The sequence below is a fragment of the Tamandua tetradactyla genome, chromosome 15, assembly GCF_023851605.1.
Source record: "Tamandua tetradactyla isolate mTamTet1 chromosome 15, mTamTet1.pri, whole genome shotgun sequence".
Lineage (NCBI taxonomy): Eukaryota > Metazoa > Chordata > Mammalia > Pilosa > Myrmecophagidae > Tamandua > Tamandua tetradactyla.
The window spans coordinates 29,935,263-29,959,232 of record NC_135341.1 but is presented as its reverse complement, the minus strand read 5'-3'; the positions used below and the strand labels follow the sequence as shown (position 1 = coordinate 29,959,232).

The 23,970-nt window shown below is 36.2% G+C and overlaps 1 long non-coding RNA gene across 1 annotated transcript; it reads left to right on the top strand.

Annotated features, from left to right (window-relative positions):
- The first annotated feature begins 291 nt into the window (after positions 1-291).
- On the top strand, positions 292-23,720 carry LOC143657897 (uncharacterized). Its single transcript, XR_013163014.1, has 3 exons — positions 292-988; positions 18,337-18,443; positions 23,383-23,720. It is a non-coding gene; the product is annotated as an uncharacterized LOC143657897 (long non-coding RNA).
- Positions 23,721-23,970: the final 250 nt, after the last annotated feature.

Here is a 23,970-nt window from a genome sequence, read left to right as displayed (position 1 = left end):
AATCAAGTAGAGTGTGGAACTGTTGTCAATATCATGATAAAATCATACTCTTTTTTCTGAGCATGAAGCCTATAATTGTTGATTTCATTCTCTGCTGTGGCCAGTTATGGGTACATACACTGGCAGTAACTCAGTTGTGCTCTTGGCATTGCCTACAAAAGAGTTGCCTGGAAATACCCAGGTGCCTTAGAAAAGTAAGATAAGCATGAAATGGCATGTTATATGTGATACAATGATGTCATAATTGTGTTACCAAGCAGAGTCTACCCATGTCTTAGAACACCCATTGTCTCTAAGGTGAAAACTGAACGACCTTAATCTTCATTCTAGAGAATTAAGGAACTTTAGATGGTAAGGCCTATGATTTCTCCCAATGGAGACACATTACTCAACAATTAAGGTGACAGCACACAGCCACATTTGAGCAAGAATCTCAGAGCTAAAGCAGGAATTAACGATATGGAAAAAAGATCCAAGGAAAATATTCCAATACCCTCGAAAGATAAAGAGATGAAAAATATGCAGGAGAGTTTAAGAGACATAGAAGATAAAATGAGAAGGTTTACACATACCTAATCAAGTTTATGGAAGGTGATAAAAGGCACTACTCAAGGAGATATTCAAGGAAATAGTTTTCAGATATAGGAATCACCATAGCTACATCAAAGAAAATCAATGAAAACAAAAAGATCTTAAAAGCAGGCAGAAATAAAACACAGATTATCTACAAGAAACAGTCTTCTGAAGGATTGTTGACTGCTCATCTACAAAGTTGACTAAAAGAAGTGGAATATCTTCAATGAGCTGAGAAATATTACTGTCAACCTAGAGATTTAGGCCCAATGAAACTTTCAATAATGGTAAAATGAAGATGATTCCACAAAACCAGAAACTGAGAGTACTTATCCACAAAACAGTAACCTGCAAAAGGATGTATTTGGGGCAGAAGAAAAATCTGATCTAAGAAGGAAGAATAAACAAGACAATGGTAAATATATGTTTTAATTTAAACTAACATCAATTGTATAAAAAAGTGATAAAAATCCATGTCAAAAGGGATGGGGCAAAGCAAATTATTTGTAATATCCAAAAGATGGAAGCAACCCAAATGCCTATCAATCAATCAATGGATAAACAAAATGTGATATATATATATACAATGGAATATTACTCATAGACTAGGTATATGCCCAAAAGAACAGAAAGCAGGGGCTTGGGCAAATATTTGCACACCAATGTTGATAGTGGCAATATTCACAACTGACAAAAGATGAAAGTAACCCAAGTATCTATCAACAGACGAATGGATAAATAAAATGTGGTATATTCATACAATGAAATATTATTGAGCTGTGAAAAGAAATGAAGGCTTGACGCATGTGATGACATAGATGGACCTTGAGGACATTATGTTGAGTGAAATAAGCCAGACACAAAGGAACAAACATTGCATGATTTCAATATTATGAAGTAATTATAATAAGCAAATTCATAGAGCTAGAATCTAGAATATAGGTTATCAGGAGATAGTGTGGGGTTAGAGAATCGGGAGTTCATGTTTAACTTGTGCAGAACTTCTATCAAGGCTAATGATAAAAGTTTGGAAATGGATGGTGGTGATGGGAGCACATTATTGTGAGTGTGGTTAACAGCACCGAACTGTATAGGTGAGTGTGGTTAAGAGGAAACTTTAGGGTGACTGTATCACTAGAATAAAAATTATAAGATAAAAACATAGGACTATATAACACAGTGAACCCTATTGTAGATGATGGAGTACAGTTAATAGTACAATTATAAGACCATTCTTTCATGAATTATAACAAATATACAATACTAACACAAAGTGGTAATAATAGGCTGGAATATGGGAAAACAAAAAAAAACCCACCTACTGTAAATAATGGACTTTGGATAGAACACTTTTAATAATCTTTAATCAATTGTAACAAAGGTAACTCCTATAAAAATAGTACAATTTATTTTTAAAAAAGCGCATCATTAATAGTAACAAATGTTCTACAGCAATGCAAGGTGTTGGTGGTAGGGTGGTGTATGGAAATCCTGTATTTTATATGATTGTTTTGTAAATTCAGACTTCTCCAATTAAAAAAAGGGGGGGATATGCATACAATAGAGCAGATATGATTTGAGTGGGAAGCCACACAGTGAGTGCGGTGCTCACTGATTAAGCACCACATAGAAATAGTAGCTTTTATACCGCACTTTATACTCTGTGAACCCAACTTTGCAAAAGCCATTGCGTGTGTTCTCTCCTTCTCAGTCTCTTGCCTCTTTAAGATTTTCTGATCCTGCCCTTACCTCCTGTGGTGGTTTAAAGCTGTTCGTACCCCAGAAAAGCCTGTTCTTAAATCTAATACATTCATATGAATGTAAACCCATTGTAAATAGAACCTTTTGATGAGGCTACTTCAGTTAAGGCGTGACCCACCTCATTCAGGATGGGACTTAATCCTATTTCAGAGTCCTTTATAAAAGGAACGAATACAGAGAGAAAGCCTCTGAACCAAAAGGATGAAAGTAAGGAAATCTGGAAGACTAGGGAGAGCCCAACAGAGGCTGCACATACCTTGCCTTGTGGCCTAGGAGCCAAGGATCAGGCAGACAGTCCTTGGGAAAGACTTCCCTTGATGATGCCTTGATTTGCACATTCTCATGGCCTTAAATGCAGGCAAATAAGTTCCTATTATCTAAAGCCTCCCAAAATTCCCTGGCCAATATGCATTTAAGTTAGAATATATGAAAAAATGTAGATAGAAAACTGTAAATATTTGGAAATTGAAAACAACTAATGGGTCAAAGAAGAAATAATGGAAATCAGAAAATATTTATATTTAAAATGTAGAAGGCAGCTAAAGTTGTATTTACAGGAGAATTAAAGATTTCAGTGCTTCCTTAGAAAAATAAGAAAGACTCAAAATCAGTAAGCCAAGTATCCAACAGGTACAGTAGAAAAAAATATCAGAATAAATATAAGAATATAAAAGGAAATACATAATAAAGATAAAAACAAATAATAATAAAATATGAAACATGTAAGAGTGAAGATCAACAAACCTAGAATTTGGTCTTTGAAAAGACTAATAAACAGAACACTATCATCCAGGATTAATCAATAAAAACAGAGATAATGTTCAAAGAAATAGGAATGAGAGAAAAGACATTACTACAGATGCTGGAAGAACTTAATAGTTAGTAAGAGGTTATTGTGGATATCTTTACGCCAATAAAGTTATAAACTTTAAACAAATGGATAAGTTTCTATAAAAACACAACAAATCAAAATTGACTCAAGACAGAAGGGAAAGTAAGAATAATCTGTTAACTCTTTAAAAATGATAGCAATATTTTAAAATGTTAAAAAAGAAAACTATGGACCAGATGGCTTTACAGGCATGTTCTACCAAACAGATAGGAACAGATAATTCCAAATTTACACAAACTCTTCCAAAGAATTTGTTTTATTAGACCAACCTAACCTTGATCCCAAACAAGACAGAGACAGTATAACAGGCCAATTTTGCTCATGAGAATAAATTTAAAAATGTAAACCAAATACTGGCAAACCAAATTCAGAAATGTATAAAAATGAGAAAAACACTGTTACCAATTTGGGTTTGTCCGAGTAATACAATTCACCAAATTAACAAATTAGGGGAAAAAACATGACTATTCTAATCAATGTAAAACATGCTTTCTGTAAAATTCAACCCAATTGGGGCACTTATCTCAAAACTACCGCAAAAAAAGATCCTGAACAGCAAAACACTGAAAAGAATTCCTTCTATAAACATTTTTAGAAATCAATATAGAAGAATAACTCCATTGCTTCAGGAAGGAAAGAATTTTTTAAATAACACAATAAGCACACACAAACGTAAAAGGAAAGATTGAAAATTTTAACAACTTAAAAATTGAGAACGTCTTTCATGAAAAACAAAAACTGGAAGATTTTGGCAACATATAACCAACAAAGGACAAGTAACAAAAGAGATCAGGAGTTTTATAAATCAGTAACAAAAATTCAAAACTCCATGCAAAAAACTTATTAATAGACATAACTAGGGAGGAAATACATAGACCATAAACATTTTAAAAGTTGATCCCATCAGGGACAGGGCAAGAGAATAACAGGGGTGGGGCAAAACCATCAAGGGTGGGGCAAGATGGTGGCATAGTGAGCTGTAGAATTTAGTTAGTCCTCCAGGGCAGCTAGTAATAGCCAAGAACTGCCTGGAACCACTGCTTGGGAGACACCTGAACTGGATAGACATCATATACCAGTGGAATGAATGGACAGGCTGAGATCCTACAAAGAACTGTAATTCTCCCTAGCCATGGAGGCTGCACCCCTCCCCCACTGGCAGAGCTAGCTGTCTAGGAATTGGTTCCCTGAGGGAAAAAGAAGCCTTCTCTACTAGGACACTCAACCAAGCTCCAATTGCAGAGTTAATTAACTAAGTTAGACTGCTGCAAACAAGCTTCAAGCACAGATAAACCTGAAACAAGCATGAAGAAGATTTTGCCCCAGCAGAGCGGGGAGAGTTAGGGCTGATTAAAAAAATAGAAGCTTTTTGAGTTGGATGAACTCAAAATACTGGAAAAGGAGCACAAAGAGCCAAGTACCAACTCCAAACCCAGGGGCCTGGGGTCCAGCTCTTAAAAGGACTTTTTTCTCTCCATTTTTTTTTGTTTGTTTTTTACTTCCTAACAGTCCACTAATAGAACTGTGGGCATTCTCAGGCTTCAGCATTGCCCCTGGCAAGGATGGAATTAACATATGTCTGAGAGACGAAATAACTAAGGTGAGATAGAAAATTCCCTAAAGGTGCATCTTTAAGTAGTCTCTACTGGGAACAAGGAAAGGTAGCTCAGCCACACTCTAATTGTGGTTTTAATCCTGTCAGAGAGGAGGCAAGCTGACAGATAAAAATGAAATGAAATAAAATAAAAAATATAAAGATAGAGGATTTTGGAGTCAGCTGAACTCAGAGCACTAGAAAGGTGGACATATAGAGCCAAAAAATCAATAAAATCAATGAACCTTTAGCTATGCTGACAAAAAAAAAAACAAAACAGCAAGCAGGAAAGAGAGGTTGCAAATTAATAAAATCAGAAGTGGGAGAGGGGACATAACTACTGACCCTGCAGAAATAAACATGATAATGAGAAAATACTATGAGTAACTATGTGCTGAAAAACTAGACAACATAGATGAAATGGACAACATCCTAAAAAAGCCTGAACAACCAACATTGACTGGAGAAGAAATAGATGACCTCATAAGGCAATCACAAGTAAAGAGATTGCATTAGTCATCAAAAAGCTCCCCCAAAAGAAAAGTCCAGGACCAGCTGGCTTCACATGTGAATTCTACCAAACATTCAAGAAAGAATTAGTACCAATCCTGCCCAAACTTTTCAAAAAAATTGAAGAGAGAAATCAATTTAACTCATTCTATGAAGCCAACATCACCCAATACCAAAGATTACAAGAAAAGAAAATTACAGATCAATCTCTTTAATGGATATAGATGCAAAAATCCTCAACAAAATACTTGCAAGTCAAATACAGCAGCACATTAAAAGAATTATACACCATGACCATGTGGAATTTATTCCAGGTACGCAAGTCTGGTTCAATACAAGAAAATAAAATAATGCAATAAACCACATCAATAAATCAAATCTGAAAAACCATATAATCATTTTGATTGATGCAGAAAAGGCATTTGACAAAATTCAACATTCTTTCTTGATGAAAATACATCAAAGAATAGGAATAGAAGGGACTTTCCTCAACATGATGAAGGGAATATATGAAAAACCCAAAGCTAACATCATACTCAATGGGGAATGACTGAAATCTTTCCTTTTAAGATCAGAAAGAAGACAAGAATGCTCACCACAGTCACCATTATTGTTCAACATTCTGCTGGAAGTTCAAGCTAGAGCAATTAGGTAAGAAAATGAAATAAAATGCATCCAAATTGGAAAGGAAGAAGTAAAACTTTCATTGTTTGCAGATGACATGATGCTATATGTAAAAAGCCTGAAAAAAATACAGCAAAGTTAATAAAGCTAATAAATGAATATAGCAAAGTGACAGGGTACAAGATCAATATGCAAAATTGGTAGCATTTCTATATACTAGTAATGAGCAGTCTGAGGAGGAAATCATTTAGCTCTTCTTGATTTCTTTTAGCAATTTCATATAGTTTCCTACACATAAATAAATAAATGGAAGAACATATTTTTGCACAGTAACTTTTTTGGATTTTAATTGATATTGCACTGAATCTATCAATCAATTTGGGTAGAATTGACATCTTAACCGTATTTAGTTCTTCAATGTCAATTCTACCCAAATTGATTGATAGATTCAGTGCAATATCAATTAAAATCCAATAGAATGAAAGAGGACCTCTCTCTCACACCTTATATACAAATTTACTCAAAATGCATCAAAGATCTAAACATTGGAGTTAAGAACATAAAACTTTAAAGGGAAAATGTAGGGAAATATCTTAAAGATCATGATAGGAGGTGATTTCCTAGACCTTACACCCAAAGTCTAAGCAAACAAAGAATTAATAAATAAATGGGATCATCTCAAAATTAAACACTTTTGTGCATTAAAGGACTTTGTTAGAAAAGTAAAAAAGCAGCCTATGCAATGGGAGACAATTTTTGGAAACCACATATCAAATAAGGGTTTAGTATCTGGAATATATAAAGAGATCTTACAACTCAATACAAAATGATAAACAACCCAATTAAAAATGGGTAAAAGACATGAACAGATACTTTTCCAAAAAGGAAATACAAATGACTCAAAAACGTGAAAAGATGCTCAACTTCACTGGCTATTAGGAAAATTTGAAGCAAAACCACAATGAGATATCATCTCACACCTATTAGAATGGCTATTATAAAAAAAAAAAACAGAAAGTTACAAGTGCTGGAGAGGATGTGGAGAAAAAGGCATACTTATTAACTGTTGGTAGAAATGTAGAATGGTGCAACCACTTCAGAAGGCAGTGTGGCAGCTCCTCAGGAAGCTACATACAGAATTGCCATAAGATCCAGCAATCCCATTACTAGGTATATATTTGGAGAAAATAAAGGCAAGGACATAAACAGACACTTGCACACTGATAGTTATAGCAGCATTAATCATGATTGCCAAGAGATAGAAACAGCCCAAATGTCCAGCAATGAACGAGTGGATAAACAAACTGTGGCATATACATATGATGGAATATTATGCAGTTGTAAGACAGAATAAAATTATGAAGCATGCGGCAACATGGATGAACCTTGACGACATTATGTTGAGTGAAATTAGCCAGAAACAAAAGGACAAATACTGTGTGGCCTCACTAATACAAACTAGCATTAATGAGCAAACTTTGAGAGTTAAAGTTGAGAACATAGGTTTTTAGGAGATAGAAAGAGGAAAGAGATCAGACATGATGCTGAAGGAGTATAGAAGATTGAACAGGATTGATTGTTTAGATCCAGAAACAGATAGCACAATACTAATTGTAGCACAACATTGTAAGTACACAGAACAAAGAGTACACAGTATGAGTGTGAGTATGGTTGAAAGAGGAAGGCTAGGGACATGTATGACACCAGAAGGAAAGATAGACAATAAAAACTGAGACTGTATAACTTATTGAAACCTAGAGTGGTCAGTGATGGTGATTAAATGTACAAATACAAGAATGCTTTCATATGAGAAAGAACAAATGAATGTCAGCATTGCAAGGTGTTGAAAATAGGATGGTGCTCTAGTTTGCTAGTTGCTGGAATGCAACACACCAGAGACAGATTGGCTTTTAATGAAAGGGGATTTATTTCATTAGTTCTTCAGAGGAAAGGCAGCTAACTTTCATCTGAGGTTCTTTCTTACATAGTAAGGCACAGAGTGGTCTCTGCTGGCCTTCTCTCCAGGCCTCTGAGTTCCAACAACTTTCCCTGGGGTGATTCCTTTCTGCATCTCCAAAGGCCTGGGCTGAGCTGCGAGTCCAGAGATGAGGTATGCTGAGCTGCTTGAGCTGTGCTAGGTTGCACTCTCTCATTTACACACCAGCCAATTAAGTCAAACATCATTCATTCCAGTAGGCACGACTCTTAGCCAACTGCAGATGTAATCAGCAACAGATGAGGTTCACATACCATTGGCTCATGTCCACAGCAACAGAACTAGGTGCCTTCACCTGGCCAAGTTGACAACTGAATCTAACTACCACAGATGGTATATGGAAAAAATATAATCAATGCAAACTAGAGTCTCAAGTTAACAGTAACATTGTAATATGCTTCCAGTAAGTGTAACAAAGGTAATATATCAAAGCTCAATGTCAGTAAGAGGAGGATATAAAAGAGGGGTATGGGATTCTTGGTGTTGGTGTTTCTTTTTTTAATTTAATTTAATTTTTTAATTTGTATTTTTTATTCTTCAATTTCCTTTTTCTTCCTCTTCCTCTTTCTTTGTGGAAGAAATGAAACGTCCCCATATAGATTGTGGTGGTCAATGCATAACTAAGGGATTATACTGGGAACCATTGATTGCTTACTTAGGATGGATTATATGGTATGTGAATAAAACTGTTTAAAAAATAAACAGAAAGATATAAGTGCTGGAGAAAATGTGGAGAGAGTGATCACACTGTTCCCTATTCACTCTTGGTAGAGAAGTAGAACGGAGCAGCCCATCTGGACAGCAGAGTGGTGGTTCCACAGGAAGCTAAGTATAGGATTGCTATATGATCAAGCAGCCCTGTTATTTGGTATATACTTGGAAGAACTGAAAGCAGGGACATGGGCAGATATTTGCATACTAGTGTTTATGACAGCAGTAGAGGCAGTTTGCAATGGATAGTGGTGGTCTAATGGTACCTCGACTGATGAATGAAAGCGTGAACTGTAGTCTTTATCTACAATGGAATACTGAGTGGCTGCAAGAAGGAATGAAAGTGTGAGGCATGCAACTAGGTGAATGAAACCTGAGGACCGTATGTTCAGTAAATAAGCCAGAAACAAAAAAGCCAAACTGTAATGGCTCACTAATATGGACTAACTATAAGGTGCAAATTCTGAGAATCAAATTCAAGTACATAGGTTATCAGGGGAAGGCTTAGTGTAAATGTTCCTAGACTGTATGCTTTCACAGCTGTCACATCTATTCCTGAGTTGTAAGGGTTATTCTAAATTCTGAGATGCTGAGCTCTTTGTGTATAACCTGGTCAGTCCCTAGAACTTTGGGTATCTATGTGATACCTGAGGCTCAGAGCTAGGGTACTGCTGCTCTGAAAGTCAGCATTACCCCATACAGCAACTGTTCAAAAGGCTGAAAAAGAAATCAGACCTCAATTAGAGATATGATGAAGCAAATCTGGACAGAACTAAGGTAAATAAAACTAAAGGGTAAAAGAGGATGTTGACTGTGTTTTAAAACTTCAACTTCTGTGTGAGACAAAAGGAATAGATGTTTATTTGCTACAAAATTTACATTTTCTGTAGCACACTAATTTAACTTGTATGGTCAATTTATCCAAACACGTTAAATACATAGAACCTTGAATAGGGGTGAGATTTTGTTGGTTTGTACAGGTTAGTGTGATGCCCCAATATATCCCAGAGAAATTTGGGCAGAGAATAAAAAAAGTATTTACAAAACGTCTTTGAGGGACAGGGGAAAAATGTGGAAATATTAACCTTCCCCACTTGGGGAATTCCAGATATTCTCATAAGCATTAGGGACAACCAATTTAATAGGCTGAGACCTCAATCATGGGGCTTGCTCTTATGAAACTTATTCCTGCAGAGAAGAAGCTATGCCTACTTATAATTATGCCTAAGAGTCACCCCCAGAGAACCTCTTTTGTTGCTCAAATGTGGCCTCTCTCTCTCTAAGCCAACTTGGCAGGTAAACCCATTGCCTTCCTCCTACATGGGACATGACTCCCAGGGATGTAAATCTCCCTGGCAATGGGGGGACAGAATTCCTGGAATGTGCCTGGCCCTGGCATTGTGAGAAAACATTCTTGACCAAAATGGAGACAAGAAATAAACAAAAGAAAGTTTCAGTGACTGAGAGATTTCCAATAGAGTTGAGAGGTCATTCTGGAGGTTATTCTTATGTATTATATAGATATTCCGTTTTAGTTTTTAGTGATTAGAATAGCTAAAAGTAAATACCTGGGACTGCTAAACAGTATTTCCATAGCCTTGAAGACGATTGCACAACTATATAGCTTTTCAGTGTGACCTTGTGTTTGCGAAAACTTTGTAGCTGACACTCGCCTGGCCATGTATGGGTAGATGAGTGAAAAAATAAGGACAAAAATAAATAAATAATATGGGGGATAAGGAGCATGGGATGTTTTGGGTGTTCTTTATTATTTTCATTTTTATTCTCCTTATGTATTTTTTGAGTAACAAAAATGTTCAAAAATTAACTGTAGTAATGAAAGCACAACTATATGATGATACTGTGAACCATTGTATACTTTGGATGATTATAGGGTATGTAAATATATCTCAATAAAATTGCATTAAAGAAGATACTCAGTCTCAATTAGTAATTACATAAATGTGATTAAAGCCAGTTTGAGATATAATTTGGGGCTGGCAATAATTTAAAAGTCTGATGGTACTATGACTAGGCAAGAAAATAGAATAGTGGGGATTCTTATTATAATGCTGATGGGAATATGAATTGGAACAGCCACTTTTTAAAACAGCTTGCCATCATCCAGTAAAGTTGACAGTGTGCAAACCACAAGACCCAGCAATTCTAATCACCTGATGGAAAACTCTTGCAAGAAACTCCCCCTCAGAAACTCATGCTAATGTGTTCCAGGGAACATACATGAAAATGATATGGCAAGATTGTTCATAAAAGAGAAAAAAAAGCAGGAAACAACACAAATGTTCAGCAACAATAGAAGGGGCAGAAAAATTGTGCTTCATTTCTACCATGAGGAATATATACCATATATGGTATATTAAAATGAATAAACTAGAGCTGCATGTATTAAAATGAATGAATTGCAAAAGCAATGGATGACAAAGCAATTTACAAAAGAACACAAATAACATAACCATTTACATCAAGTTCAAATTCAGGTAAGTTAATGGATCCATTAATTAGGGATATGTAAATAGCACAAAGAAACACAAGGGAATGAGAAATTCAAAATTCTAGTAGCGGTTACCTTTGGTGAGGGAGAGAGCAACGTGAATCACGGAGGTACCTACAGATGGCTTGGAAAGTACTGGAATATTTTATTAATGTGGGTGGTAGGTACCTTGGGCTTATTTAATTTTCCTCTTTTAACAGTGGAAATATGTTTTAGACATTTTTGTATGTGTGACATTTTACCATTAAAAAGCGTTTAATACAATCACAGAGCCTTTTCTCAATTTTAGAAAGACTCTGAAAAGAAGCAGAGTCTTCTCTGCTGGCCCTGGCATTGTGAGAAAACATTCTTGACCAAAATGGAGACGAGAAATGAAACAAAAGAAAGTTTCAGTGACTGAGAGATTTCCAATAGAGTTGAGAGGTCATTCTGGAGGTTATTCTTATGTATTATATAGATATTCCGTTTTAGTTTTTAGATTAGAATAGCTAAAAGTAAATACCTGAGACTGTTAAACAGTATTCCCGTAGCCTTGAAACTTTTAAAATATGTTTGAGTGTGTTTTAAATGTCTTAAATCAACCAGTTGTACTGTGTTCTTTATAGCAATGCTGGAATTTCCAGTGAATAACAGGATAGAGGTATCATCACTATTATTTAACATTGTTTATGATATAGCCAGTGAAACTGGATGATAATATTAAATAAAAAGTAAAATATTGAAAACAAAGAGCATGGTTTTTAATTTTTATAAGTTAGGCTCTTTTTCAATCTGGAAAACCCAGGAGAATCAGTTAAAAACAACAAAAACAACTAATAGAACCAGAAAAAGAATTAGATAAGTTACTGTAGATGAAAGTAGGTATACAAAAATAGAGTTTTATATCCTATTAGAAACATACCAGCAAAATATCAGATTAAAAATGACTTAAAAACAGAAAACACCTACAAATATAAAGCAAGACATGTATTTAGGAGCTACTTATATAAAACTATAAAATTATGCTGGAGTACAAAAAGAAGAGATTTAGTACAAATTAAGAGATAAACCATGGATACCTTTGGGTAGGAAGACAAAGTATTATTATTATTTTCTTCAAAACAAGTCTTTAAAATAAATACCATCCCATTACTTTGGAATTTGATAAAATTGTTCTAAAGCTAATCTGAAGAATAATCAGTGAAAATTGCAACCCAGATATTTTAAAAGGAATATTAATACTATAGCAGAGATTTATCAAACTATCAAATATAAAGCACAACATAAAGTTTTGGTGACTGAAACAATATGGCAGTTATTCAGTTATCAAGGATGTAGTACCAAGATGTTTGCTGATGCACTTTTGTTATAATGAAAGAATTGAAGCAATCAAATGTCTATCAACATGAGCCCAGTTAATAAATTAAGTTATAGTAGTGCACTGAAATACTATTCAAACATTAAAAGCTTATATAAAAATTAATGAATACCTAGATACTTCAAATTAAAACTATAGGATGCCAAAGAGAAAGAGGAACAAATCTCAGAAGCAAGTAGGCAGAGAGTTATATTACCAACCAAAGGATGACATTTTAACTGGCAGCAAAATTCTCAAAAAACAACAGAATGGACCAGAAGAAAATTGAATAATACACTAAAAATAGTGAGCAAAACTAAATAATAAGCTTAGAATTTTCTCCTCAAATTAATTACCATTCAAGAAATGCAAAGGGCAAAATAAACATAGTTTCACTCAAAGCCTGTGAGAATTTCCTAAAAGACTTGCTGAAAGAACCAACAAAGGATAGATCATAGAGAAAAGGAATTTAAACCTCATAAGAGGGCATGGTTTGAGAGAAGCAATGGTGAACAAATTGGGAAAATCAAAACCAAGAACTGAGTGCATAAATATTACTATTAATAACAATAATAATTACTAATTTTGTAGAATAAAAACTAGTGTGACAAACATGAAATTACAATAAATAATTAAAGAGAGAATGGTGAGAGTTAAAACATTATATATATTTTGAATTTAAGGTAAGCGTTCATATTTAAATTATATGACTGACTCCTTAAAAGATATATCTTGCAAACAGTGAAGGGATAAAAGAAAAAACGTAAAAGAAAAGACACAAAGAATTCAACAGAAGGAAGGAACGAATGAAACAATGTATAACAAATAAGCAAGGTAAAGAAAAAGCCTGAGCACCCTTAACTTTTGCTTCTAGTTAAGAAAAAGAATGCAATGATGAACTATTTCTCTCTTGTCATCAACAAGAAAACACTAGACACAACAAAAGCCCTATTTTCTAAGTAACTAATCAAAAGCAGTGGAAGCCCTGAATAACTGAATAACAAAAACAAAAGAGATCTTCACAGGTGAGCAGAGAGCCTCAGCTTCTTTTTGGTTACAGACTGACAGAAGATTGGGTATCAAGCCTAGAGAGAGAGAGAATTTGTTTTTAATGAGAAGAAATCAGCCAAGCCTTAGTTGAAAGCATGGACCAGCGAGACTGAGTTCCATATGCCAAAAAAAAAAAAAAAAAAAAAAAAAAAATCACTCATCCCTACAATTGTCTCCTCTCTTCCACACCCCCAGGAAAGCATCATTGGGGGGGGGGGGGGAGGGGTGGTAAGAAAAGAAGATTTAAGGATTCTGTTAGAGTTGAATTCAAAGATGAAGCAAAAATACTTCAAACTACAGTCACACCCCTCCTGGCTCAAAATCTGAAAAGATCAAAAAGGAGTGGTTACCTCTGTGGTCTTTCTCCCTAAAACCTATAACCAATCTAATCATGGGGAAAACATCAAAGAACTCCCAACTGAAGGACAGTAGACAAAACACCAGACCAGTACTCCTTAAAATTATCTAAGACATAAAAACAAGTCTAAGAAACCATCACAGGAGAAACATAAGGAGACACAATGACAGAATCTAATGTGGTATCTTGGATGGGAAACTGGAACTGAAAAGGGACAGTATAGATCTATAGAACAGAAATCCGCATACATATATATGGTCCATTGATTTATAACCAAGAGGAAAAGGTAAATGAATGGTAAAGAATGGGCTTTGCAACAAATGGTGCTGGAATAACTAGATATCCTTATTTTTTTCAAATGAACATCATACTTTAAACAAAAAGTAACCCAAAGTGGCTAAAGAACCACATATAACAGCTGAAACTATAAAACTTCTAGGAAACAATTTTTGCAAATTAGGGGTAGGGAGAGATTTCTTGATGGGATAAAGGAAGTATGAATCATGGGAAAAATTGGAGTCCATCGAAATTAAAAACACTGGCTCTTCAAAAGTTACCAGTAAGAAAATTAAAAGATAAGCTACATACTGGGAGAAAATATTCACAGTATCTAACAAAGTGTTTGTATCCAGAGCATTTAACTGACTCACAAAATTTAATAAGAGTAACAATCCAATAGAAAATGGGCAAAAAAATTAAATATATACAAAAGTATATATAATAGGCATATAAAAGAATGCTCAATATCTTAGTCAGTAAAGAAAATAAAAGTTTAAAGCCAAAATGAGATATACTACCTCTCTGTATTGTCAAAAGCTTAAAACGTGAGAACAACTTCTGTCAGTGACAAAATGACACAACTGAAACTGCTGATAGCAGTGTAAAATGATGCCATAACTTTAGAAACATTTGGTAGTTTCTTATAAAGGTGTACATCCATTTTTCATTTAACTCAGAAATTCTACTACTAGATATTTACCTGAGAGAAATAAAAATACTTGTAAACAAAATTCAAACTACAGTATATTTATATGGTAAAATTTTGCTCAGTAGTATCAATTAACTTACTCTGATTCGTGCAACAATGTGGTTATTTAAAATACCATATTTTGCAAAATAAATAGGCAATTAAAAAAGAGTACATAATGCAAGATTCCATGGATATGACGTTGGAGAACAAATCAACCTAATCTGTATTATAGAATCAGAATAGCGATTGCTTCTGGATACGGACAGAACGCTTACACAGAAACGTGAGGAACTTTGGGGGATTATGGCAATATTGTATGTCTCAAGTAGAACATAAATTAAATTGTTCTATATATTTGTTAAAACTTACCAACTGTATACATAAGATTTATGCATTTTACTCCACATAAATTATATCTCAATAATATAAATGAATGAATGAATAGAAAGCATGATAATTCAATTACAATAATAATTGAAGTAAAGGTTAATGGATTAAATTTGCCTGCTAAAAGACAAAAAGACTCTGAGCTTTTATTTAAAAAAACATAAAATTTAGCAATGTGCTGTTTACGAAAGAAACATCTAAAATATATAAGGACAAATAAAATTTGAAACTAAAATGATGTAAAATGAAATACTGGTCAAATATTAATCAAATAAAAGTTGATTTAATTCTATTAATATCAGATGAAATTGTAAATCAAAATATATTACAAAAACTATGGAGGTCACAATATGAGGATAAAAAGAACTATTGGCTGTCAAGTTATAATAAACCTGTACATACATACACTTAACAACAATTATAAAATGTTTTTTTTAAATATGGGTTTATATTATAGTGGAAATTATTAAGTATCAAGAAATAAAGTCAATAAAATGCATGCAAGACGTTTAGGGAGACGATTATAAAAATTTATTGAAAGACATAAAATAAAGGCCTAAAATAAATGGAAGTGCTACCATATTTATGGAAAGTAACACTCAATATTGCCAATAAATACCTCACAGTCCCAATCGAAATTCCAACAGAGTTTTTCTTCAGAACTTGACAAATGATCCTAAAGCTAATGTGGCAGAGTAAAGCCAAGATAATTTTGAGAAAGAACATAAGGCATATTCACATTTCTAAGGCATTAAGACTGATTAAAAGCTACAGTTACTGAAACAGCCCTAGTTATTGGAACAGAACCATATATATATATGAACTTGGGATAATTTCAGAAGTGGAATTTCAAATATGTGGAAAGGATTAATGGTTCATTAAGTGGTACAGAATGACTGGCTAGCCATAAAAGGAAAGATGAAATAAGATTTTTATTCTATTTGCATAGAAATAGATTTTGTAAATCTGATACAAAACATATAAAACCTAAAGGAAATATATGATGAAATGAAGTAGACACCATAAACCAAATGAAAAGAAAAGCCACAATCTGGCAGAAGATATGTGAAGCTCATATAACACCAGAGACTGCACATCAAGAATATGTACAGAGTTTATTTAAACAATAACAACCTGGCCACTAACCTTAAAAATAAATAAACAATGAAATTAACAGACACTTCACAGAAAGAAAAAAAAAATCTGACTAGCTGACATGAAAATTTTCTCTCAACCTCCTTAATAACCAGAAAATACAAATTAAAACAGCAACAACATATGCTTAAAACTTCAGAAATTTGAAAATACCAAATGTAGGGAAAATGTGGGGAAGTGGGAAACTTACATATCAATATATGGAATATTTTGGAAAGCAATTTGGTAACATCCACTAAAGTTAAAGATGGTGTATGTTCTAGCACTTCCACTTTTAGAGAAATGGCCTGGTGAAATTCTGGGACATGCTCAGGATATCCTCTGCTTTATTCTTTTCCCTTTTCTGCCCATAATAGCATTTAAAAAAAAAGGTGGGGAATGGAAACAACTAATTGTCCCCGGTAGAGAATTGAAATATTATAATGAATGCACTGAAGACATGTGCATAAATAGAAATATTTCAGAAACACATTGACTGAAAAAATACAAATATAGAAGGATACATAAAACACGGCACAGTTTAAATAATTGCAGATAGATAAATGACAGGTGATAGAGATATAGATATATGTTATATAGGGGTTATATTCAGAATAAAATATATTTTGAAATCTTTATTAGCTTAAGGATGACAGTTATACTGAATAAAGGAAGGGCAAGCGATAAGGTAGGAATGTTTAGCAAAACAATTAATAGTAACTGAAATTCACATGTCAATATATCAACATCCCTTTGGCTCCTAATATGTGCCAGGCACTCTTATGTGTAATGAGAAAGAACTACTTCCTCATTAACATGAAAATATTTTTATTAGACTTTAATAATTTTGCATCTCATATAATCACATTATGTATAGGATATCGGTTATGCTGGTCGAATAATAACAATTATGTTCAATCATCTTCAAGAATCTAATGCCTGCACCTTAAGGCATGGCTATAATTGAGTCCTTTGTAAGAAAATGCAGTGCTGGGTTACAATTTGGAGACTTGATTATATACTGCCTTTATATTGTTGCTTTAAAAAAGAAAAAACCTGAATCATCTGATGAACTCAGACTGATAAAGACCACACTCAAAAGAGAAATGAGGGAGCCTAGGAACTAGGAGAAACACACAAGAAAATTATGATCCCCAAACAATCTGAGTCTTGGGTAGGGTTAGGGGGTTGGAGAACCGGGAATGGGGGGTGGGGGGTGCCAAGAACAATGGAAAGAGTGATATAAAATTGTTCCAGGCCGAAAGAAGGATAGTCCAGTCTTAACTGAGCACCAGAAAAGTTATCCAGTCCCCCTTGTTTTCCTTTCTCCTTTGTCAACACAATAAATTTCAAACCAAAAAGACATGGCCAGTTTTTTTTTTTTTTTTTCAAAAAGACAATGAAGTGGAAAAATAACTGATCTTCTGAATTTAGTTCAGATCCCTTGATGCATTTCGCAAATAAATACAGAATGCATATGATGAACCTGGGAATACGACACACAAGGCCTCCCTCCGAGATTCATATTTCCATTGCGATGATTTCATTGGAACAGAAAACATATTGAACTAAGTGCTAAGGAGAAAACAGAATAGGGTAAAGTGACGGTAAAGAGAAGGATCAGACTCAGACCTGTGCCCATCATCCTTAAGCAGACACCTGGATAGTGAGAGGAAGCCAGTCATTGCAGAACTGAGAGAGAAGCATTCTGGGAGCTGGAAAAGTTAGTCTGCACAGGTCTGAGGTATAGAAAAGAGCCCATGTGGCTTTAGTGTAGTTATTCAAATGGGAGAGAAGTACAAGTTGAGCTCAGAGAGACAGGTGGGGGCCAAAGCACATAGGCCCTCATAAGGTATCACAGTGGAAAATCATAAGAGAGTAACAAGATTTGACTTCCACATTTGAAAGATCCTTCTGTCTCTAAGCAGAAAATAAAGTGGAAGGAGAAAAGAGCAGAAGACCCCTGAAGGAGGCTATTGAAATGGATCTGGCAAGGAATGATGTCAACTTGGACCACGAAGGTGGCAATGGAAAGGTAAGGAGTAGTGAGCTGCATTTTCCAAGTAGAACCAACCAGATTTCACCCAGCTCAGAAATGGTAGAGGGAAGGTGGAGGAAAGCTGGGCGTCAAAGATGATTACAGGATTGGACAACTGGATGGACAGTGTTGCTAGTTACCAAAATATGGAAGAGTTTGGGAGAAGTTTTGGTGGTAAAGCCAAAGAAGCTTGAGTACTGTTTAGGACACATTAAGTCTGAGACACTGATAACATCCAAGTAGTCACATTAAACAGGTGAATGAAGATTCCAAGAGAGGTCATGATTAAAGATAGGAATTTGGGAGGCACTGACAGATAAACAGTATTAAAAGCTCCTAATAGGACTCACTGAAATCACCTCGGCCCAGTGTAGAGAGCTCAGGACCAAGTCCTCTGATACTCTAGTAGTAGAGATTCAGGGAAGGAGGTAAACAAGTGAGAAAAAGACCAAGACGGAACAGTCAATGACATGAAAGAAAATCCAAAACTACAATTCCAAAATAATAACTTGGGAATTTATTGAACACTTCATATAATTCTCAAATTCTTTTCTCATACTGTATTTGACCTTCAGGCTTAGATGAAGATAATGCTGGAGTTTGGGAAACCACTATGGGTTCATGAAGAACAAATGCTGCCAATTTCAACTTTTTCCTTTTTTGAAAGGTGTTACTAGAGGTTGGGAAAAACTATACATTTCAGGTGAATTAGGAAATTTAAGTTTCCAGTGAGTTAGGTGAAATTGATCCTTTTAAAAAAAATGATCTCAAGTCTTAAAACGGCAATAATAAAAGTAGTAAGCTCAAATCAAGAAAGCTCCATTGTCCTCTGCATTGGTCACAGAGCACCAGGAAGAGTCTGAGGCTCTGCAGGCCCCTGGGGACACTGGCAAATAGAAATTATGACAAGAGACTTCCTTGCATGTAGCCTGTTCACAGTACATGAAATAGGTACAGAAACAGCAGGACATGTGAACTGGTAAATCCATTGAAGACATCATCTTCCAAGAGTTCAAATATGAAACTACCAAGTTTCTAGCCCATAAGAGAAAGGAAGATAGAGCAGTGGTTCCTCTTGAGTAACATAATAAAATGCCTCACAAAATGGTTAATTTCTAGACATTGGAGGAAAAAGACATCGTCTCAGAGCCCAGGTGACATGCAGGTGATGTGGGAATGGGGCTGCTGCCATCACTGAGTGGGGCTGGACTAGATGATTTCTGAAGTTCCTACCAACTTAACTCTGTAAACATGTGTGGCTATTTCTAAAGTCATCGGATACTGATTTTCGTTATTTTTTAATGTGGCTTTCCTAACCTTAATACTCAATTCAGGGAAAAAACATACTCTATAAAACAGGATGGGTGTTTGGTCACAATCCTGACATGCTGTGAGGAATCCTGTGCTCTGGCTGCCTCCTGAGGCTGTGGGAATCTGTGGTCATGGGGCCACGTTGCCAGGCAAAAGGCTGGGCATTTATTTGCACATGGCATATTTCCTGGTACCGTTGATACTCTCACCGCTATCATTTCTGTCAGTCTAACAAGTAATGTTATGTGGGCAGGGACACTGCGTCTCTTGAGCTACAGTCCAAATGGCAACCCTCTTCAAATCTTGAAGATTCTTCTGCTTTACATTGAGACTTCTTTCCTCCTTCCCTGAGAGTATGTGGATATAAATTGATTTTCTTCAAATAAAGACAGCAAATACTATTCCATGTTAACATCTATGTTAATGAAAGGGAGATTATCATCCTATGCCATCCTACTTAGGTCCACTGGACACCATTAGAGCAACCAACGGGGGCTGGTAGGATTCTGCAAACAGGTGTCATAACTGTCATCTGGGGTCCCTTAGCATTCACTAAGCATCTACAGTTAACAGAGAAGCTGTGCACCTGGAGGCAGGGGAGGGGCTCCTGTAATCTGTGGTAGATTGAATTATATAACCCAATTTAGATTGTTCTTAATCTTAATCCATGTCCTTTGATTCCACAGTGGTGTGAACCCGTTGGAAGGAGTACTGTTTGAAGATGTTATTTTTAGTTAAGGAGGGGTCCAACTGAATGAGGGTGGGTCTTAATCTAAATTACTGGTGTCCTTATGAAGAGAAACTCACAGGAAAGTAGCAGAAAGCAGGAAATCAGCAGGAACCTGGGAAAGAAAGGAGGAAACATTGCCATGTGATGAGAAAGCCAGCAAATCCCAGGCATTGCTTGCAGCCAGCACTTAGAACACTACAATCTTTGCGGAGAATGCAAATCTTTTCAGTATCTAGATTTTGGACTTCTCCTGGCCTCAAAATGTGCAGCCAATAAATTTTCTTTATTGAGCTAAAATCAGTTTGTGATACTTGTAATAGCAGATTAGGAAAAAGCAAACTAAGACCTCATCCCTCAGAACTAGGCCCCACTGCCCTTAGTATCACCTCATCTTGCTGAGAAGCTGGACCAGCTACCCGACCAGAGAATCAACCACTCTGGGTGTGGTGGGCACCAAATGGGAGGAGGCAGGCACAGAGAAAACTGGAGCAGGCATACTAGAGCTTCTCTTGAGTGCCCATATGAGACCCTTAAATTCAGAGACCCTTCTAACTGCCATCTGTAGCAGGGACCTCTCCCAGTTCCTTCAGATTCTCCTGTCTCTGGAGATACCTCTCAACCTCATGGCTGATTGGCATTGTCTCTCATCCATCTCCTAAGTGAAATACAGCTTTCAAGTGTAAGAAATTCACTCATGAAAGTCATCCACAAACTTGAACTCTGCCATTTGCTCTATGGAGATACCACCATGGCATGAAGTAACAGAGGTGCTGCAGTTGGGAGCTCTCCACCCCCAGATTGGAAGCCCAATGTATTCTCTCCCGATATAATCTGCTGAGGGATTCTATGGGACTAAGCCTCCACCTACAGAAAGATACTCCACTTGGAAATACCTCACTGGAAGGCTATGTGGATATCAATGGTGGAGATGAATTATTTTTATGGCCTCCATTTTCTATATCTTGTAGTTGTGAAGTGGTTCTTATTGATTTTAAATCTTTCCACCCTATTCCTGTCAGTAGGGAGAGCGTGAGAGTTTGTCAGGGCAAATTTGCAATGGGTTTCAGAAATACAAATTAAGGGCTGGTTTTGACATGCAGTCAGTCTCAATCGGAAACTGCAAACAAGGAGCATAGACAATGCTCAGCCAACCCCTGACTGAAGCTCCAGTTTATCATCTACAAAACTATATCTTAGACAGATCTTCTGAAATTTCCTTTCAAGTCTATGGTCATATGATTGTGCACATTTGACTAATCTTCAGAATAGATTCACTTATTCCACAGAATTCACTGAGGGCTAAGTGCATGCCAAGAACTGCTCTAGGTCCTATCGATGTAACACTGAACAAATTAGTTAAAAATCCCCGATCACATGGTACACACATGCTAGTGAGGGAAACAGAGAACAAAGAAACATGACCCATTCAGATTGTGAAAAGTGCTGAGAGGACAATATGGTGAAGGGATGTAGTGTGACCTGGGGGCAAGTAGTGCTTCCGTAGGGAAGCCGCTTCTCTTGGTTCATACATATCAAGGCCCTTCAGGCTTACTCTTCCTCTTTGAGCATCTGTTTTCCTAACTACACTGCTTGTTACTCCAGCTGCAGAGAGTTTTATATTCCTATAGTTCTTTACTTGCAAAAAGCAGCCTTTTTTTTTTTTTTTTTCCACATGGGCAGTCACCAGGAATCAAACCCGGGTCTCTGGCATGGCAGGCAAGAACTCTGCCTACTGAGCCACCATGGCCTGCCCAAAAAGCAGCCTTTTAGTAGTCTCCAGGAACATGAAATTTCTACCTCTTTTAATCACTCATTCAATGAAAAAATTACAGAGTCCCCATGAGCAGTAGGCAGGAAGGTACATGAGCTCTCCTGCTATTCCACCCCAGGGAAAAATGAAGTGAAACTATAGGAAGTCAACCCTCCAGGTCTCCAACAGTGCAAATTAGTACTCACCCCTTCCCTCAAGACACTTTACTTTCACTTGTCTGAAAGTTATCATAATATACTACCTTTTTTTAGAACACCGCAGTCTATTGACATCTGCCCCAAAATGGACATAATGTCCAAATATACAATGTTTGTGGTATAACTGCTATCCCTTAGAGGTGGAAACTTTATGCAGCGTACCACCTGTGCAGCTGTACATGATGACAATATCATCCAGTTCTCAAACAAAAAAGCAGTAATGTGGGTGGTGTTTCCAGATTTGACCTAAGTTTCTGTGTAACCTTAGAGCTGTGAACTGATCTAAGCTAATCAATTAAGTATTAGTTATTTTTTTGTAGATAACTGCTGTTGGGCAAATGTGAGTGCTGGTTAGCTCCTCCCCACCACCTCCCTATTGAAAACAAATTTCAACCAAAATCAGCCCCATTGGCAGATCTTTATGAAACAAGCACTAATTAGCAAGGAAGTCCAAAAGAGTTCAGGAAACCTGTTGGGGGCTGGGGAATTGTGTTTGGGAATCACCAAGGGCAGATGAAGGCTGGTCTAGCTCAGCAGGTGGCTGATGCCAGAATCCCCTAAGGATACCATTGTACCCAGAGTGTAAACCAACAAAGCATCACACCGCCCTGGGGAAACCTTAGTCAGACCATGCAGGACCCATCTTCAACAGCGGCACCATGTGGCAACAAAAAGTAACTGCAAGAGAGGATCTGCAGGATAGAAACGGTAACTTCAATTAGCATTTATAGAATATTTACTAAAAGGCAGACTCTGGGTTAAGATGTTGTGATAGATTGAATCATTGCTCCAATTTAGACATGTTCTTAATCTTAATTCACTTCCCTGTGGGTCTGAACCCATTTAAAATATGTCTTCTTACAGATATTAATTTTAGTTAAATTGTAGCCCCACTGTCTGACGGTGGTTCTTAATCTGAATTACGAGAGGCCTATGAAGAGAAAGCCGTGGGGAGGAGCTAGCGGCCGGCAGTCAGAAGGAGCCCAGCAGAGGAAGGAGGAAACATCAGCCTGTGTCAGGAAAGCCCAGGAAACACAAGGGTAGCCGGCCAGCCAGAACACCACCCACCCCGGATGGAAACAACCCTCCTACCCTCCGAAACCATGGCAACACAGTCCTATCGTTTAAGCCAACTTGTTGTTTGGTATTTGTCATAGCAACTGACAAACTAAGACCAGTGTTTTATCCTCCCAATACAAATCCTGCATGTCAGGATACTTCGTTCACACTCACTTGCTGAATCACATGCTCATTGATAATAAAAATGCTGCTAATGATATTGTTTGCCGTCAATTAGCATTTTATAGAAACCCCAAATGCACAGGTTCCTGTTGTTAGGTATATTTGATAGACAGACCTGGGTTTGTGTCCTGGCTATGTCCCTTCACAGGCGTGTCACCTTGGGTAAATATTATTTAATTTTTAGATATTATTTCATCATGCCAAGCCTTATTGCCTCATCCGTGTCATCTTTAAAACTGTGATAACAAGATGAACATAACAGAATCGGTATGG